This window comes from Rissa tridactyla, chromosome 9 (genome assembly GCF_028500815.1).
Source record: "Rissa tridactyla isolate bRisTri1 chromosome 9, bRisTri1.patW.cur.20221130, whole genome shotgun sequence".
NCBI lineage: Eukaryota > Metazoa > Chordata > Aves > Charadriiformes > Laridae > Rissa > Rissa tridactyla.
In genome coordinates, this window is record NC_071474.1 from 31,583,318 (window position 1) to 31,603,134 (window position 19,817).

Here is a 19,817-nt window from a genome sequence, read left to right on the forward strand (position 1 = left end):
CTCATGCTTTCATGTCACACTTTAACACTCCCAGAGCGCGCTTTCAGCAATTTGCATATCTGACATCACTGAGATGTGATCTTGAAAGATCTCTCTGATATTCTTGATTTTGTGTGACTTTGCATACAAATGCACAAAGAAAAGGCTTTTTTTCCTACTTTTAATTAAATGTTTCTAATTCTGTCTATAGCTGCAGCTTTCCTAGATTACAAAACTTCAAACCAAATTGCATAGATACTATTCATGCTATCAGAACAGGAGGGGACGAACTCCATGAAATAAAACCAAAGAAGATGAATCTATCCAGCTGCCACAGGGTACATCTTATAAATAAGTGGATGGTATCTATTCATCATCTTTATTTTATAAGCAAGTAGAGAAAATCAGAACTTAGAGAATATCACTCAGCTGACATTGAAGCCCTTAGATTTATCTTAATTACGAAAATTTGACAGATACTATCTGACAATAAGTGCAAGTTAGACTGGAAATGCAAGTAACGGACTTCTCTGAATGAAGACTGAGACTTTTACCTGGCATCTTTCAGAGTCAAACAGACGAATTTTGCATTAGTGCTTCAAATGCATTTCTATTATGGTAGGAACATGAAACAGAAATTGGAAGGGGAACAGATTCAGATTCTATTCTTTTTGGTTGCTGTCTCATCCTAAATAATGGCAGACTTCAATAAATACCAATCCTAAATGATTTTTGGGGAAAAAGTAATTTTTATTTAATATATTTGGTAGGATTTGAGTGTGATTTTTGATTATCACATCTCAAAATTCTGTCCCCTTTTTTTAGAATGAGATTTCTCATAGGTTCTTCAAGCCATAAAATTAAAGCTCATCCTTACTTTCTTTGTCAGTGAGGCTTTTTCTTACTCTGTTGACCAAGAAAGCCTCAGCTGCCTCTGCCTGGTGCAAAAGGCTGTCATATAGCAAATACTTTTCACAGTTCTTTGGGTCTTTGTTCTCAAATTGGAAATAAGTATCATATTCATTTTTTTATACTTCAGTTATATTTTACATATTAAATAACTTGCTACATTTGTATTTTTACACCATTGTCTGCAGTTTCATACATGGAAAATGGTCTTTAATGTCTGTAAGTTGTCAAATCAGCATTTTATTTTCTTTTTAATTACTTTTGTTACAGAAGAAGGAATAAAGAACCCTGGCATACAACACAAAAATTAGTATCTAAGTTCAGAGTATTTCAGAAGAGTATCAGAAATAATTGCGGAAACTGCTTTTGCATTTTACTAAACTTAGTGTACTCAATTGCCTAGATAATCTATAAAATATCAAATTGGATTTTTTTTCTTACAGCTCTCTATTTTGACTGATGTAAAAGGAAAAATATAACACATAAAAACCTTATCATGAGTGTGAATGAGAGTTAAGAAAATTAGAAGAGTTAAGAAGCTTCTTGCCAGATAGCAAAAAGTTGGTACATTTGATCCTGTTAGGAATGTGGGACATGCATATAATTAACCGTTACTGAACTCATCAATGTTATACTCTTAAAAACTAAAAATTTCAAAATGTATCTGTTTGATTGGAATCTCAGATTGACCAATGAAGCCAAGCAAAATGTTTAGCAAAAGCCTCTTCTAGATGATAAACTGGAGTGATCATGAAATAATGAAGTAATTTCATCCCTAAAAAAAAGTTATTACTGCTGAGCAGTTAATTTGCATGAGAAATTCCAGTTCTAAGGAAAAAAACCTAACAACACTATGTAACAACAACAAAATAACACAGGTATGATGACAATACTCTTCCATGTTATTGTGAGATAAATGAGGCCTGGTCAGCAACATGCCTCAGCAGATGGCTGACCTCACCTAACTTTCAGTGTGGTGAAACTAATACCCTCTTTTACTGTGCTTTTACCTCAGGACATCTTCTGTATACGAGTTAATCCAAGCAAGAAATATTTAGCAACAAAGAGAAGGCATTTAATTTGGCTTCTAGATGGTTGTGTCAAAGGGCTCATACTCAGGAAATTTCACATTCTCTAGCTTATCCTTTATCAGGATTCATTTGTAAGGCATTTAAGGATAGTACAATTTTAAACAGGCTCCTTCAGTCCAAGCCAGGTTAGCCTAATTATTATTCAAACAAAACTTTAAAAAGAACAGAGAACTGCAGGATTCTCCAAGTTCTTGCTTTGTAGGCATTTTGATGCAGAGGGCTGTAATATGGAAATGAGGGATTACAGATCTATCAGAAGCAGAATGTAAGTGAAGCAGCTTCCACTGTAACAGACACCTTCAAACTTTGTAAACTTCATTTATTTAGCTGGGTGGAACTTCAAGAAGTATGTAACAACGGGCAAGGGTAATAAAGTTGTTAGTATGCCATGTTAACTCCTAGTCCAGATCTCCTAAGACAAATTTCAGTAAAGTTTTTCATCCTATTTTCTTCCGGACAGGGCTAAAGCTGAGTATAATGAGTTATTAGTACAGCTGTATGAACAAGAAATAAAATCAGTCGTATTTCCAAAGCTTACAACTTTTTCTTTTCAGGGAGATAAAGTCTGTTTTTAATGTCTATATCAGAAAACATCCTGCACAAAGACCTCTTACCCACTCCCCAATTACCATTACTTCTTCAAAGTCAAACCAAAACAGAGATCCTCAGTGAAATCCATTTAATGGATTATCATTTATGCTATCCAGTTAATTGAAAAGATTCTCTTTAGGCATAGTGAATAGGTACGTATCTAATCCAGTCTCAGGTCCTTTCTAGGTTTCGCTCTTGATTTCCCTCTAATTAATGGGGCCCGTCCACTGGTAAAATTCTCCTCCTACTTAATACCAACACTCCTCAATCAATGTTCCTCTCTTTAAGAGGTTCCATCACACACTGCTAGGCTGAGTTTACAGGGGTTTATTAACTGTTGTACAACATTAAAAAATCCTTAAAAGAGAAAGTTTTAAACGTGTTTTAATTGGGAAGATTTTTTTTTTTAAATGAGATTCCTATACAGTACACACTCCGAGGTTTCTGGAGTGGTTCATTATATCCATTTCCTTAAAAGGGTAATTTTTTTAAAACTGTAAATTGTTGAAGGATAAAGAAAATTGTTTCAACTTAATAAAATCTTTTTGCTTGCCACCTAAGAATACTCAGTTTTCTGAAGTGAGGTAGTTCCTTTAAATAATGGGTAACAAGTAAGGTTAGTCCCTACTATGTGGAAGAAGTCATTGATAATTTGCAATAGTAATTACTCTGAATTTTTTTTTTTCAAAAACCTTGCAGTGTCCCTGATACAGAAATATAGCTAATGGAGACTGGAGACTATTCAGCCAGAACATCTGTTCTAAATGTAGTCAAATACCAATGGTTTCCAAATGGTGAGTTCCTATACCATCCGAACTAAGAAAATCTATGAATCAGAACTAAGAAAATCAGACCGCAGTGATCCACACCGTTCCAAATGAACTGTCACTACATTCTACTGTGAATGAGTTGGTTAACATTCATAATAAAACAATTCTCTGTTTTCGACAAATTTTAGGATGAGATTGAACAGATAGTGCTACAAGTGAATGTTGCTCTATGTTTATCTACTACATTGCACGTAAACAGATCATTTGTGCAATACGAGTTTTTTCTTGCATCCCACTCTCTGATTCAAGCATGTCCTTCCACAGTGAAAAGGATGCAGGACAGCATCCGGCAACATACTTCTTCAGGAATGCAACACAAAAGTTCTCTTCAAAAATAGATCAAGAAATCTCATATTTAAAACTCCCATCATCCACACTATCTAAATCTCGCTCTCATAGTTTTCCAGCATGTACAATAATGAGCAATGTCTTGAGTGAATCCTTGCTCTTTTTGTTTGCTTGAACAACATTTTATGTTAGTTAAATTTAAGATTTCCCGCAAAGCGTTCATTAGATCCTATCTGTCCTTTCTTGAGATGGCTAGTGAGGGTGACCAGAGAATTTAGCAACACATTAATCATCCACTTTTATCATTCAAATGTATATACATCGTAACTTCCACTGCTAAAATGGAAGACAACTTTTTTTTCCTTCCATTCCACTGCTTCCTAGTAATCTGCCTTTCATGAAAAGGGTGTTCAGATCATCATTCCTACGCTAACAAGTCTCTCTCCAAGTCGCAAGGTAATTGATCCATTACACTTCACTTGCATCAATCCACTGTCCTAGTCCTATCAAACCAGAGAGGTCTTGTTTAAACTTTGATTAATCCAGACCTAATTTAACCTGTCAGTAAGAAAGAAACCCCCGTAAACAGATATAAGTAGCAGCAGATCAACAAAGGCAAACCTTGATTTTAATGGCTCTAAAGCATAGGCCTTCTTTACTCCTGAATATTTAAACTCTTCTAATCATTTAAAGTTTTTTTTTCCTGTAGACATCTGTAAACAAGTGAAATAAATATATGTGTACACACACACCTCTCTGATTACTCAAAACCAAAGTAAATTCTGTTGCAAATTTGAGAATGAAACTACAGTTTAATTTAATGTAATGCTAAGTTTAGCTTAATGTAATGCTTCTCTATACAGACACATACAGAATTATCTGATTTCATATAATGTCAGGAACGGTATAATTCGCAGTGTACTCCACACCAGTTTGGCATGTGGCTAAAAAGATGGATCCCTAAACTGTACGGAACAATGAAAAATTAAGTACTTTAAAATAAATCAATATGATATTAGATAAAAGAGTGACAGTAATGGAGTCATCTGTAACTCCAGCCATTTCAATGACACTTGCATTCACAGTTAAGCTCCCTGTTTCATATTGGTTACTTTCTTAATGATAGCCTGGAATGAAAACCGGATAAATGGGGTTTTGTAAAGCTTTCTGCGTTGACCTCACTCAGCTTCCCCAGAAGTCAATGGTTACACTTCTATACTGAAAGTGAAGTCAGTCTGCACAGTTTTGAAAAGACCATCTTAAGCATGTACAGAAGGTAAAAATTTCTTAAGAACAGAACGATCTCCTACTCTACCAGTGACGCTCAGCAGCTTCACCTCCTGAACAAATGCAGTCTCCTCTGAATTCATGGTAAAATACGAGTACTCATTCACTATGATAATCAAGTTCTAGCACTTTGAGTCACTAAAAGTAACAGAGTGGGTTAAAAGCAGATAATGACCCTTGATGCAGAACTTCAACAATTTACTAAAATACTTCCATTACTGTATTTTTTGCTTGTTGGCCAGTACTTGAGATCGTGCAAAGACGCTTGGTTCATATAAAACTCCAAATAAATAATTTCTGATAAAGAAATAGCAATCTTTTCCCACTGAAAAAAGAAATAAAATATAAGATGTCAAAGCACAATGAGGGACAGATAATTCTAAAATCACTGAATCACACAATCATAGAATCTTCATGGTTGGAAAGACCTTTGAGATCACTGAGTCCAACCATATACACACACAAAAAACCCCCCTACAATCTCTGCCACTAGAGCATGCCCTGAAGTGCCAAATCTAGATGTTTCTTTAATACCTCTAAGGATGGTGACTCAACCACCTCCCTGGGCAGGCTGCTCCAGTGCTTGACCACTCTTTCAGTAAAGTAATTCTTCCTAATATCTAATCTAAACCTCCCCTGCTGCAACTTCAGACCGTTTCCTCTGGTCCTGTCATTATTCACCTGGGAGAAGAGGCCAACACCCACCTCTCTCCAGCCTCCTTTCAGGTAGTTGCAGAGGACAATGAGGTCTCCCTTCAGCCTTCTCTTCTCCAAGCTAAACATGCCCAGCTCCCTCAGCCTCTCCTCATACGACTTGGTCTCCAGACCCCTCACCAGCCTGGTAGCTCTCCTCTGGACCCGCTCCAGCACTTCAATGTCCCTCTTGTACAGAGGGGCCCAGAACTGAACACAGTACTCGAGGTGAGGCCTCACCAGTGCTGAGTACAGAGGCACGATCACTTCCCTGCTCCTGCTGGCCACACTATTCCTGATACAAGCCAGAATGCTGTTGGCCTTCTTGGCCACCTGGGCACACTGCTGGCTCCCGTTAAGCTGGCCGTCCACCAGCACCCCCAGGTCCTTTTCTGCTGGGCAGCTTTCCAGCCACTCTTCCCCAAGCCTGTAGCGTTGCTTGGGATTGTTGTGACCAAAATGCAGGACCCGGCACTTGGCCTTATTAAACCTTGGCCCATCGATCCAGCCTGTCCAGGTTGCTCCGTAGAGCTTTCCTACCCTCAAGCAGATCAACAATTCCACCTAATTTGGTGTCATCTGCAAACTTACTGAGGGTGCACTCAATCCCCTCATCCAGGTCATTGATAAAGATATTAAACAAAACTGGCCCCAAAACTGAGCTCTGAGGGACACCACTGGTGACCGGCCACCAAGAAGATTTCACCCCATTAATCGCAACTCTCTGGGCACGGCCATCTAGCCAGTTTTTTACCCAGTGAAGGGTACACTTGTCTATGCCACGGTTCGCCAGCTTCTCCAGGAGAATGCTGTGGGGGACGTTTAGGTTGGGAAAGACCTGTAAGATCACTGAGTCCAACCATTAACCTAGCACTGCCAAGTCCACCACTAAACCATGTCCCTCAGCACCACCACACCTACACATGGAGACTCAACCACTTCCCTGGGCAGCCTCTTCCAACACTTGACAACCCTTTTGGTGAAGACATTTTTCCTGATATCCATCCTAAACCTCCCCTGGTACAACTTGAGGCCGTTTCCTCTTGTCCTATCACTTGTTACTTGGGAGAGGAGACCAACCCTCCCACCCCCCACACTACAGCCTCCTTTCAGGTAGTTGTAGAGAGCCATAAGGTCTCTCCCCTCAGCCTCCTTTTCTCCTGGCTGAACAACCCCAGCTCTGCCAGCTGATCCTCATAACACTTGTGCTCTAGACCCTTCACCAGCTTCGTTGCCCTTCTCTGGACACTCTACAGCACCTCAGTGTCTTTCTTGTAGTGAGGGGCACAATTTTAACCTATAAAATTTTGCAGCTAAAATTAATACAGCAAAATAGGATGGAAGAAACCAGTAGCAGAGACCACCACACTGATTTCATGGCATGTGAAGAAACGCATACATACAAAAATAATCTAGAGAAAGGCACTGGAGGAAAAAGAGATATCCCTATAACTATCCAATAATGAAAAGAAAACTGGACATAATGAAAATGAACCTCCATTAACAGGATTTTCCAAGAGATCTTTTCTTTTTTTATATTAAATTTCAACTCATACATCAAAGTGAGTGAGAACTCAACTGACTGGTTTGCTGCTAAAGAGCTGCAGATTGCTTCTGAATGAAGAAAATTGTGTGGGACTGCATTGCATTTTTAAAGGTTAGCAAGACACCTTCTGCTCTGATAGTGTTCGTTCTCATTTCATTGGACTTTTTCTCTTGAGGTTTTATCCCCTTGTAGTTTTCTTACAGTGCAAAGCTGTGAACAAACATAATGCAAAACAATGTACAGTATCACAAAGATGTCTTTATAGAACATAATTCTACTTCTTTGTTATTATACTTTTTTCTTGTTTTTTTATTCCTACAATAAAAGCGTATTATTTCTCCAAACCAGAAGAAAGCAAATGAGATGAAGCATCACATAACAACTGTACCTGTGATTTTCCATTAAAATAAATTCAAGATGTGGCCTTGAAGAGATAAAAATTAGCCAAATAATAAACAGTAATAACAGATGTTCCTTTTTAAGGTTTACCAAAACGCAGCCATCAGAAGTAATTTTTTTTCCAAATTATCTTAATAGAAACTAGATTAAAATGTAGTTTGGGTTGGGGTTTTTTTTCTGCTCCTTAAATCTTGCCTGTGAGTATCAGGACTACTCAGGAAGGTTCAGCTTTGAAACTTCTCCAGTCTGAAAACGTGTAAAAGCAGCTTTACCATACCACTCCAACACAAGTAAACCCTGACACGACAGGAGCTGCACACTTATGCTGAAAATATAATTCAGCTGTCAGATGCTAATTAGACTTTGAAATCCTTCTAGACATCACAATAAATATGTTAATTAATATCACATGGGACAGCAGTTTATGAGATTTGGGATGTCTATCTCTGGCAACAGTAAAAGAGCAATAAACTATTTTGATAAAAGGCAGAATTGTATTACAGTGGAGTTTAATTTCAGTTTTCCCACATCATAGGGTTCTTTTCACCCTGCACAGTACTCCTTCCACAGGAAGAATAAAGTAAAGTTAACACATCAAAATTCCTAGACTTTACTGAAAGCTGTGCAACGCAACAAGTTTATTCTGCTTCAAAAAATTCTGTAACATTTAAAGAGTTTCTAGATTTAATTTGGATAAAATCCTCCCCCTCAAAGTGTCCACTTCCCATCCTCCTATCACTCTACTTCCAACTTCTGCTCCTACACTTTTGCATAAAGATGTGACTGTTCTGCTCAGTCTTCCAAAGGCTTCTGGGAAGAGTAAATAGGCAACTGAATACAGTGTTCTCCATTTAGATCTCATCTCAGAATTATTATACTGACAAACGATCATTCTTAGTCCAGTTTTTCCAAAAGCAGACCTGATGACATAATCTAAAAGGACAGGAACTCTTTAAAAACATTAACTCAATTTTGGCTTTGGTTAGTATTTATATGGCAAAATATCTAGTGTTTTCTGAAAACAAGCTCTCTATTGGACTGCTTCTCCCAAAATCTTTTGCTGCAAGTTATGAAGTAGTAGTTCAGGAATCTAGCTCAAGAAAACATTGACTCTGACTTCTCTTACAACATGACATGAACTTTATCTTGTAATGATGTGTTGCCAAAGAGACTTACTAAACTGACCAGTGCTTCATTGACTGAGCTCAATAATGACTACCTTCAGAATGTAAAGTGAAAGGCATTTTCTTCAAAGGTTAGATGTTATCAAAGGAAACAAAACCGTGCATGCTGACACCTGTGAACTTTGCAAACAAGCAAGTGATCACACTATCCACACTGCCTGAAGACATTTCTCACTTTCTCCTCAGCCACGGTGTTTAGATTATTGGAATGGACCAGCATACACTGCAGGATGTCTGCTGACAATATGGAGGCATGTGCTGACATACTAAATACATGTTCTCCAAAACCCTTGTTCTTTTTTTCTTTGTAAATGTACTGGTAATAAATTATATGCCCAAATAAACAAGCAGAATCTTTATCAGCTTATGGCAAAGAGTAAAGGAGGTGAATCAGACATACAAAAATGATGTAATGAAGAGAAATTGCTTCAAAGGTAAAAGATAAAATAACATAAACGTAAAATGTTTATTTTACAAAAATAAGGGAAAATATCTGTGATTTCTCTTTACACAGTGAAATTTACTAGTATTTCAAACAACTTCTAACAACATACATGGAATAAGCACCCTAACATTTGAGACAATAAAGGTGAAAATATATGAGCACAATACTTCTCACTTTGAGAAGTCCTCACTGCATTATCTATCATTTAATTACCTCAACTCTGAGAGAACATACACCTATAGTATTGAAGGTCATAGCTTCAAAATGCTCTCAGCTTTGTGAGCCCTAGTTTTTAAAATTATTTTTGCATTAGATTTCAGAAATCATCTTACTCAGCTTTAGCTATCTAAAAGCTACATGTTCATATAGCTTCCTCCTACAGTAAGCAGAGAAGAGACAGTTTTAAAGTGACTCATTCCAGCTTATTCAAGGTATTTGAGACAGCTATAGCAGATGATTCTCTAGGTGTATCTCTCTTCGTTCACCTCCTACGATTAAATTAATTCCAACCTAAATCCTTCATAAAAAAAATATTTCTGCTACCTTTATAGTCATTCAAAATGGAAACTATTACCACTTGGAAGAAATCACTATGAGATTCTGGTGTGTCTTCAGCATCAAGCATTATATAATAGGAAGTGAACAATGCGGCTTTACATGCTCTGCTTATTCTCCTTCCCTAAGCTTGTGCTTCAGCCCACTGCCAGTTGAGTATCTGGGCCTCATACAACACATTTACTGATCCAGGATGTCAGCCAATCTGTTCTAAATTGAGAATTAAGTAACTCAAAGATAGTAAAAAGAAAAGTAAAACATTACCTCATCACTTTTCAGCATTTCTCCTACTAAAATATGTACAAAATGTTCACTTGTATCAGCCTAAGGGAATCAAGTATCATCATTGCCTCAGCGAGATCATACCTACACCTGAATATGGTCCATGTACTTTACATACACACCATGCTGTACAACCAATGCAGTCGTGAATTAGAACCCTGTCTTTCATTACGAAAACCCCATTCATCCTCAATGACACTCCAAATGGCAGGGCTATGGACTTCAGTTTTCTTTGATTTCCTCTTTCATTGAGTTAGTAAAGAAGGGGTGTTCCATTTCCAACCATCTGTTTTTGGATATCCACTCATAATTTTATTACAATGTGTCCTATCGATTCACCTTTCCTTCTTACTATCCTCTTCTGGTTACAGCTGGTGTAGTGCTGACCTGTACGGTTTTGCAGTTTGCATTTGTCTCTGTAATTCAACAGTTATTGGTTGATCCAGATGTAACCATCTAAGCTGGATCAACCAGTCTCTCCCTTTCAAAAACAAAATTGCTATGAAGCTTTTCTGACCTTTTTTCTTCCTCTTCCAATCTCCAGCCATAGTATGGCTACGGGAAAAACGATGACAAAAAAGAAAATCCATACAAAGCCCACAACCACACACAAGTCATGGAACAGAAAGAGCGTAAAACAATCCTCCACAATCCCTGTGGAAGATTACAATACATTTACTTGTGAATTCCCAGCACATAACACTTTTTTGACCAGTAGTGGAACATCCTGTTCCAGCTTCTCGCTCCCTGTCCTGAATAACACCCTGAACAAAGTTGTGTTTTACTGCCAGATAAAACCAGGAAGAAACAGCAACCAATTAAACCATTAACCACAAATTAATAACACACTTCTGTCTTCAAAAAAAAAAAATGATGATAGTCATGAACTATTATATGAAATCAGCAAATGGCAACTTTTAGTTCATTGTACCCAATCTGATTTCTTCACTCATGGAACCTAGTACTTCTGAGGTGTATAAATTAGAAGTGAATAGTGAGATATTTTGTGAATTATTTCCAGAGGAAAAAGTAAGTCGTTACATTGAAACCTGTCCAAATACTACAGAACTCCTTTGGAATAACAGGCTATACAGATTTACCCATCAGGTTGTGACAACCATTGGTAAATTCTGATTTATTAATAGAATATTCTGTACCTGAATATGAAAATACTGAGTCTAATTTTTAAATTATTTTTTGGATCAGAAGTGACTGAATTCAAGGTTCACGTTTCAGCACACAGAGTACTAAACTAAATACCTCCATTAAATATAGATCTACATTCTTGACTTGCAGTCTTTAAATCTGCCCGATGGAAAATAAAGAATAAGTGGCATTTTTCATCAGGATTTTATCTTGATAAAAAGGCCTTTTTGCAGATATATTTGATATTCATTGTGTTCCTGTAACAGCCTCTGCATCTCAAATGTTATCAAACCTTGTCAGAATCTTTTCATCTTAATAATACAAAAGTAGACTTTGTGTTCTCAATCCTATTTTGTTCAGATTATCAATAGGAAAGGTTTGATTGACATAGGGAAAGGAAAAACAATTCTGATTACATCTGAGAGTTTTTATTTGGGCTGGTTTCACAAGGAGAAAAGGTTATCTATCTATTACGACATACATCACTTTCTGTCCATTATGGACTATTATTTTCAGGAGTAAGTGTAGGTAGCCTTCAAGAAAGTTCTGCATTTGTGGTTTTGATGAACACCTTCAGTTTATCAAGCAGCCAGATTCAGTCTTTCACTTCATTTTCAAAGGGGACAACAGTGAACAAGTTACTCAGCTCCCCAAAACAAAACTGGCATGTGTTTGACATTACCCAAACCAACAACAAAGGATTTCATCAAAACGCTAAACAGTTGCCTTCTACTCTTTTTTGATTTTATTTCCATGTGATATCCACTCTAATTATATCTAACTTTTGGAAGGTAATGATTCATCAGTTCCTATAAAAGTTTCCCATGCTCCTTAAACATATTTTTTTTCCTGTTACGGAAGAGATAAATGTCAATCAGTTGCACCCACCGAAAAAATTTGTAATTACTGTACTATAATACTTCCCTGTATTATTGCAAACTATGCTCTGGGTTTGTGTATTGCTCAAAAATAACTTTAGTACAAACACATATAATGTAAAGACTGGTATCACTCCTAAGTAATAATCAATAATAGGATAAAGTTTCTGTTACAGTTAATGTTTATATTTTGGACTTTATATTCATTAATATTCAAAATAGTTCACTGCTCTCTTTTAATACAGTTTTTCCTTTTCTTTGTTCTAAAATGTTAATTTTGAATCATTTCAATGCAGGATTAAAACCCATGGAAGTAAGTTTTAAAGACAAGATCAAAAGATGTCACTAGTCTAACCTTTTCAAATTGACTTGCAAGTCACAGAACATGATACAAGTGCCTGTCATATAGAACATTTTTGTTAACAAAAATTTCAATACATATAACATATATTTGCACTGGTCTTGTACCCAGCTCTGAATCGTTTCAAAATATTATGCTGAATTTGAGGATTTAGCTTACTTCGCACCTTCCATCAAATGGCCAAAGAGCTGTAAAGAGGTATAGGTACAGTATGCAGTAAAAAGAAAAAATATACTGTAGGCTACTATATAACATATTCTGTACTTGGGAAAAACCCTCAAGTATTTAAAAAAACAAACAAACAAAACCCAAACAAACACCAAATCACAAGGAAAAGAGGAAAAAAAAAACGTCCCCATTTGCAATTATTCAAGTTGTAATATCAGAGTCAGCTTTTAAGTTATCTCAATGCTTCAAAATCTTCCTGAGCTTTCAAACACAAACTTTTATCAAGACACATTTGGAAGCAAGAACTGCATCCTTTCCCATGTTTGTGAAGCTTTCCTTAACAGAATTTCATTTCACCTCTTCTCCTGGATCCATGTAGTAACTCCACTGAGAGGGAGTAAATTACTTTACATGAGCCATGAGTTATGCGTAAATACCAGGATTTGCAGGGCTTGATAATTATGTCACTCGTTACTTAATTTCTCTACCTATGACTATTAAATCTACTAAAACCTGTAAAATTTAGCAGTCAATAGTAGATGGTCATGATCCAGTGGCAGCATACCTAGGAGTGATTTTTCCCTGCACATTTTCCCTGTGCAGACTTCACAAATAAGAGTTTTTATTTAATTTATAAGAAAGCTTTGCAATTAATTGAGTCATAGCGATAGTATATTTCTTACCACAACGTAAAGAGTTGACTCAATTTCTCTTTTTTGGCTTTTTCACTTTTGCATTTTGAAACTTTTACTCATGAGACTAAATTCTGTTTGCAACAATTCTTTTTTCATGGGATATACTTTCAGAGATATGTACACTGTTGCTTATTTGCTTCACTTTTCTATGCAGGTAAATGTGAAAAACAGTAAGTCATTACAGAGTGTAAATACCTTATGAATATACAGCTAGAATCTAAGTCAATATTGAGCCAGGCTACACGCTATCCGATTTATATAAAGCTTATTAAATAATCTTAGCTGTCCACTGAAGAAAACCTTCTCTGAGGTTCTCCAGATACTATGAAGTGCTGGGCAGGTTTCACCATTCATCCATCTCTATCCATCCTATGACCTTCTTTTCATCTGGAATAGAAGGTATTGCACGGGGACCATGCTGGACTAACATAGCTAAGGAAATACAAAGAGAATATAAAACCAGCTTTGGATTTATTCCTTCCCTTTGCTTTCCCTGACCAGCTCCTCAATAGATTTGGGTATTCAGTGTCATTTAGCTCTGAGTTTTAGCACTTTCCTCCTTCCTTCATTTTAGATACATGGATGCACTTTTAGGGATGAAATTCACTTTGAATTATACGTAGTGAAAATATTAACAAAATATAGCCTTTAAGTATTGTCAGGAAATACATCTCAGGGGTTTTGAGGAAAACATTTTACTGTCTCATCAGAAATTCTGAACAGTAATTTTGGAGTTTCAATGAAAAGAAATAAGAGGAACATAGCATATTTAAAAGAAAAAACAATTGTTTAAAGTTAATTTCATTAAGTAACAAAAAAAAAGATGTTTGAAAAACATTCAGTTAGACACAGCCATTCAACTACAGAAGCATAAAAAATGATCCACAGTCACAAAAAAGGCATCAACAATATGAACTGCATCCTGCAACAAATCATAAAAAATGCTTGGTTTTGTCAGCATTATATTTTTTCCTATTTAAATATAAATTTTCTAATATAATTTTAAAATTTAATACTTCCCCCCTTTTAAAATCCAAATATGCCTATTCCTAAAGGGACTTTATGTGACACAGGGAAGAGTTTTAACATAGAACATACTAACTTTCTTTGAAGTATCCTCTACTTTGCCTCCGAGAAAGAACAAACCTTTAAAACTTTTGATGTGTAAAAACGGATTGTGCATGTTGATTTTTGTCTGCGATACACGTACAGCTCCAAAGGGGCTGTATTTTTTCCCATGATACAATTTTAGATTCTCCCATCTATCTCAAGAAGAATGATGTTCTTCATGAGTAAGATTATTGCAGTTCATTCTGTGAAATTCCACAGTTATCATACCCTCATGTGAATTTAATAAAGCTTAGCCTTAGCTGCTCTTGAACAGCAGCCAAGCATTTGATTTGTTCTATTTCATTTTATTCATTTATATGCATCTTGCTACCATCTGGAATCATAAAAACAAACAGTTCAAGCAGTTAATGTGTTAAAAAGGGGCAATGAAATAATAAAATATTCTCTGCCAATCCCCCCACCCCAATTACTCTGTTTCTTTCATATCTATTTCAGAACTCATGTTGCCATTTCCTAATTCCAAAAAGACTTTCTGTAAGAGGATTGTCAGGACAGATGTTGGAACCCTTACACAACTGAGCACATGCTGTCTTATCCATGTTCAGTGTTTCAAAGCCAAAATACTGTAACTAATAAATCATGCTTGGCAGCTGAAAGTGAACAGATAATTGCACCATTGTATATCTTGTACACAGAAAACATCAAAAGAATATTTTTCCCTCCAATTACATTTTCCAATTGCTATTGACAGCCTTATTCTGTCATTTCTGTCTGCTTTTAATATCCAACCTTCATAAGAAGTTACCAAAATGGTTTGATTCACTCATTACTTTGTGAGTAAATCAATCGTGACTATGTCCACTTATCAGTGTTTTCATTAGTAGAACAAGATAGAATTCAAATGAAAACTAACAATATATTTATAAAATAAAGACAAATACATAAATTGATGAGCCATACACACGAACAGAAAACAGCATGCTTTTGGGCTCTATCCTGAGAATGCATATGAATAGATATATTTAAAATATTTACATCTATAAGTACATTGAATTAATTTGGATACTTATGCGTATAAGTAGTGGATCCATAAAAACAATTAAGATTCTGATTTCCACTGTAACACCTACATATACTTGAGGATCCAGAAATATTAAACATCTGTAGTGACATAGGAATGTATTCATCTCAGAATTCTGAGAGGATCCCAGAGGATGCGAGGATCCCAGAAACAGGCTAAAGGGAAAAAAGTACTTTCTTGAAAATACTGACATAGCAAAGAACAAAACTCTCCCAAATATGCTTGGTTTTCAGCATTAGTTTAAAATTCATTTGTGTGAATATTCACAGATTCTGTATTAGCAATAATACGGAGCAACACAAAAGAAATAGCGTGATGATGCACCATACTACCGTAAGCATTAAAACAAAAAGAATGCAAAAGTCACGAAGACTGAAAAAGATGAAGACATGTTTGGTGAAGCATGATGAGACAGCTGAAGACTCTTCAATATGAAGAAGTGAAGAGGAAGATGGAGACACAGACAAAAGTAAGGCTGTGAGCAAGGAAAGAACTATCCTGCAGCTTCCTCATGTGAAGCGGTTCAGTTTTCTCATTCAAAATGAGGCGGTTTTCAACATAGGAAGGAAGGAATGAAGAAAGGCCACCCGAACACATGAAGGCCTCACTAGAGCTGAATGGAAATTTTCACCTTGTCCTCTCATGACTTTTTCAACTGGGAAGCCAGGGAACAAGCTTCTTGTTTGACAGTTCACAATACCATCACTCTAAGTACAATCCATATATGCTGTCTGGGATACAATGCACAGCTTTGTCACAGAGACAAAGAGGTATGACTGAAAGAAATTGAATGACTGATCTGCTTTAATGACTTCTGTTCAAAACAGACTTTGCTGGATTTTCTCTAAGGCCCCAGAGAAGGTTTCACTCAAGCACTTCTTGTCAATCTGTAAAATCTATACATGGCCTTTCAATAGAAATCAAACACAACAAGGGAAATTCCAATTAAGACAAAGAAAACTCTTCACCATGGAGGTTGTAAAACAGAAACTAGTGTTTCAGAAAGGTTTTGGACCCTCCACCCTTAGAGATACTCAGAAGTCAACTGAACAAGGTGCAGAGCAAACTGATCTAAATATAGGTAGTCTAGTTGGAGCACCATGATTGGACTAGGTGATCTCCACAGGCCCCTCTGGACCCGAGTTACTCTATGATTACATGATCTGTAATCTTTAAGAACTCTGATATAATAAACAGATGTATATTCTGTGACTCACCAAGATATACTAAATGGTTATAATATACCATCAAAGGAGATTTATTTATCTGATATTAATTCCTTTGGTTATTGTCACAGTGCCTTTGTCAAAAGTCAAGTTGACATAATACCAAGTGCAAGAACTTAGGTATGTCTGGACTGTTAACACAAAAACCCCACCATACTTTCAATATATTAATATAGACAATCCCAAACCCTCTACTAGAGACCAGAAAACCAGAATCTCATGGTGTTAGACCATATAAGTATTCTTTTAAACCATGAAAGAAAAAGATAAAATTTGATGAACAGGATATGAAGTAATTTGAGTTAGGAAGTTGGCCAAAGGAATAATAGATAGGTCTTACAATAATACAGGTCTTACAATTAACCTGATGAAGAAAGGGAACTGAATCAGCGAAGATCACTTAACAGGTGTTACTTCACAACTTTGGCCATACAGCAGCCAAAGAACGTTACTACTTCCTTAAAATATATTCATTGTGTACTTAGAAGTTATTATCTTTGAAGGAATCCTTAAGCCTAATATTTTCAAAATTAGTAGGTGTGACGATTGCCCTATGTGTAAGTAAACACCAATCTGTTTATCTATGTCTTTTAATTAGTCACAATGTCATTTTACTAAATTGAAATAAACAACTTTGGGCCATTAAAAAATGAGTTTGGCTATGCTACTAAATAGCAAGAAGTATCTTAGACTCCCCCCTTATAAAAAAAATAAGCATTTGAAAAGTATTAGAAAATTATCTTCTTTTTGTGTATATATCTATGTATAGGTTTCTACATCCCCATAATATATAAAATAAGAGTTAAAAAGGTAAATGTTTAGTCTGAAGAATAAAGATCCACATAGAAGCTATTATCTTACTTCAATGCGTCTAACAGGACATACTTCTGAAAAGTATTAGATACCTGTATTTGGAAGAGTAGCTTACTGCTATTTTGGGGGAGGAAAAAAGGGTATTCTTGTAGGATTTCTGGTAAATTCATTGTTCCCACTCAGTTCTAAAAAATGTTATGGATCAAGCTGACTCAGCATGGACTGTAGAACAGTGAATACAACAATGCTGGTCACTGCTGCTAATAACAATATCAGACATAGCTTTACAAGCGGCAGCAGCTCTTAGTTGCAGCTCTCACTGAGTTCTGAGTTTAATGCAAGTTGGGAAAAAAATTTATTCTACAAATTGTAGTGGTTTTGGCTTCTAACTTTGAAATCAATAGCAATCAAAATCTCAGCAGGCTGTAGAAGTTACTGCCTCCTTTCTGCTAAGCTTGAAAACATCATCCAATGTTTTCCTCTTCTCTAGAAGTTTTGTTTACAAATATGCTTATTCAAAATAGAAAAGCACTTTCCCATATCCACTTTGATTCATTAGTATGTCTGCTACAGATAGTTTCATATTTACCTCCCAAAAACCAGATGCTTTTGAAAACAGAAGACAGAAGGTAGAAAATGCTTATGCTTTCATAGTATGTGTTTTCCTGAATATTTCCAATTACTCAAATACTCTAAAGGTTCAAAGGAAAGGTGGTTCCAAATTCCATTCACCTGTTTGAAATACTTACGTCTGTGGGTCATTTGCTTATCTGAAACACACATCCACTAGTGTCTGAATAAGACCAGAATTTGTCCCCTGTTGTTTTCCTCAGAGGAAAGAAGGTGAGGAGGGGAGGAGAGTATAAGCCCATCAATGGTTTAGATATGGATCTAGGAAAAGTATTTTTGTGGTGGAAAGTCTATGATTGGAGTCTTTCAGATCCACATTAGTGTCAGTGTGTCTATATGCCTGCAACTTGTTTGCTATTGATGCACACAGCTAAAAGGGAAGTCTTCGTACTGCCTAGACAGTAAGAAGGAGGAAATTCTTTTGAGGAGAGGTCTTAGACTCAAATTTTTGGTGATCGTATCAAGAACAAAGACAACACCACAGCCCAGAAGGGAACAGAGAACATAAGCAGATGGCACTTCATCCATCTGACAGCCGTGGACATCCTCTTGTAGCAGAGAAAGGATGAAAACTATGTTGAGAAAACAGACAAGAATTCAGCTCACAATTCTTAGCTGCAATTCAGTAATAGGAAATCAAACCTTGTATCTTTGACATAATCATTCAATTTTTTATTGGAAGTAAGTTATTTGAGCTTTAATGAACATCTTCCATAAAAAAAAAAAAAAACAAAAACAAACAAAAAAAAAACCAAAACAAAAAAGCCCATAGTAAATACAAATGAATAAAGCCTATTTAGAAGATTGCAGAAAGTCAGTGGTAACCCTGAAAAATTCCTGATAACACACTTAATATGTATCTGAAAGAATATAAATAACTAAATTTGATTTACATTTGTCTATTTATGAAATAAGCAGAGGCTGACAACTTGGAGGAAATACAGGAACATCACTATCATGACATTTTCAGTGACAAGACTTACTGAGTCTATGTAATAGAAAAAATAGTATTTTAGAATAGCGGGAGACAGTATTGGAATGAGTAAAAGTGAAATAGTGAAAGAAGTGAAATTCAAAACTGTACTTACCATATTGCACCCCTAACTCCAAGTTATCAAGAGTCACTTTGTAATATAGTGAGAACCCAGTACACTCTCAGAAGGCAAGGCCGACCTTTCCAGATCTCAAAATAACGTGGTAAAGTCAAAACCTTAGTGCTTGGCTATCTTTCATAGCAAGATATATTGGGTACTGAGATAGGCGCGTATCTGCAGTTATATTCTGTGTAATATATACTGCCTATAAAATTTGCTAATTGAATATGTGATAAATGCATATATACACCCTCATGCTTTCTTTATACACACATGCACAGAAAATACATACATACACACACACAGATACATATATATATGAGCACTACATATCTCTAACTCTGAACACTGTATAAACACTCACATGTACATGTAAACACTGTTAGAACATGTACAACTCCTGGAATTCCTGCTTAAGTCAGATTTCTCTGAAGAAAATGTAGGCAAAAAAAATGTACTGCTAAGGAGTATGAGGTTTTGAAAGAAGCATATTTCTTTAAATTACTAGTAAGCTTTACAGTCCTTAAAGTATAAAAGCTATTTTAACAATTATAGCTCCTAATCACTGTAAAAAA

The 19,817-nt window shown here is 36.0% G+C and overlaps 1 protein-coding gene across 3 annotated transcripts in view; it reads right to left on the reverse strand.

Annotated features, from left to right (window-relative positions):
• PCDH11X (protocadherin 11 X-linked) overlaps positions 1-19,817 on the reverse strand; it is a 509,451-nt gene that overhangs the window by 393,715 nt on the left and 95,919 nt on the right. The gene's annotated exons all lie outside the window — the stretch shown is intronic.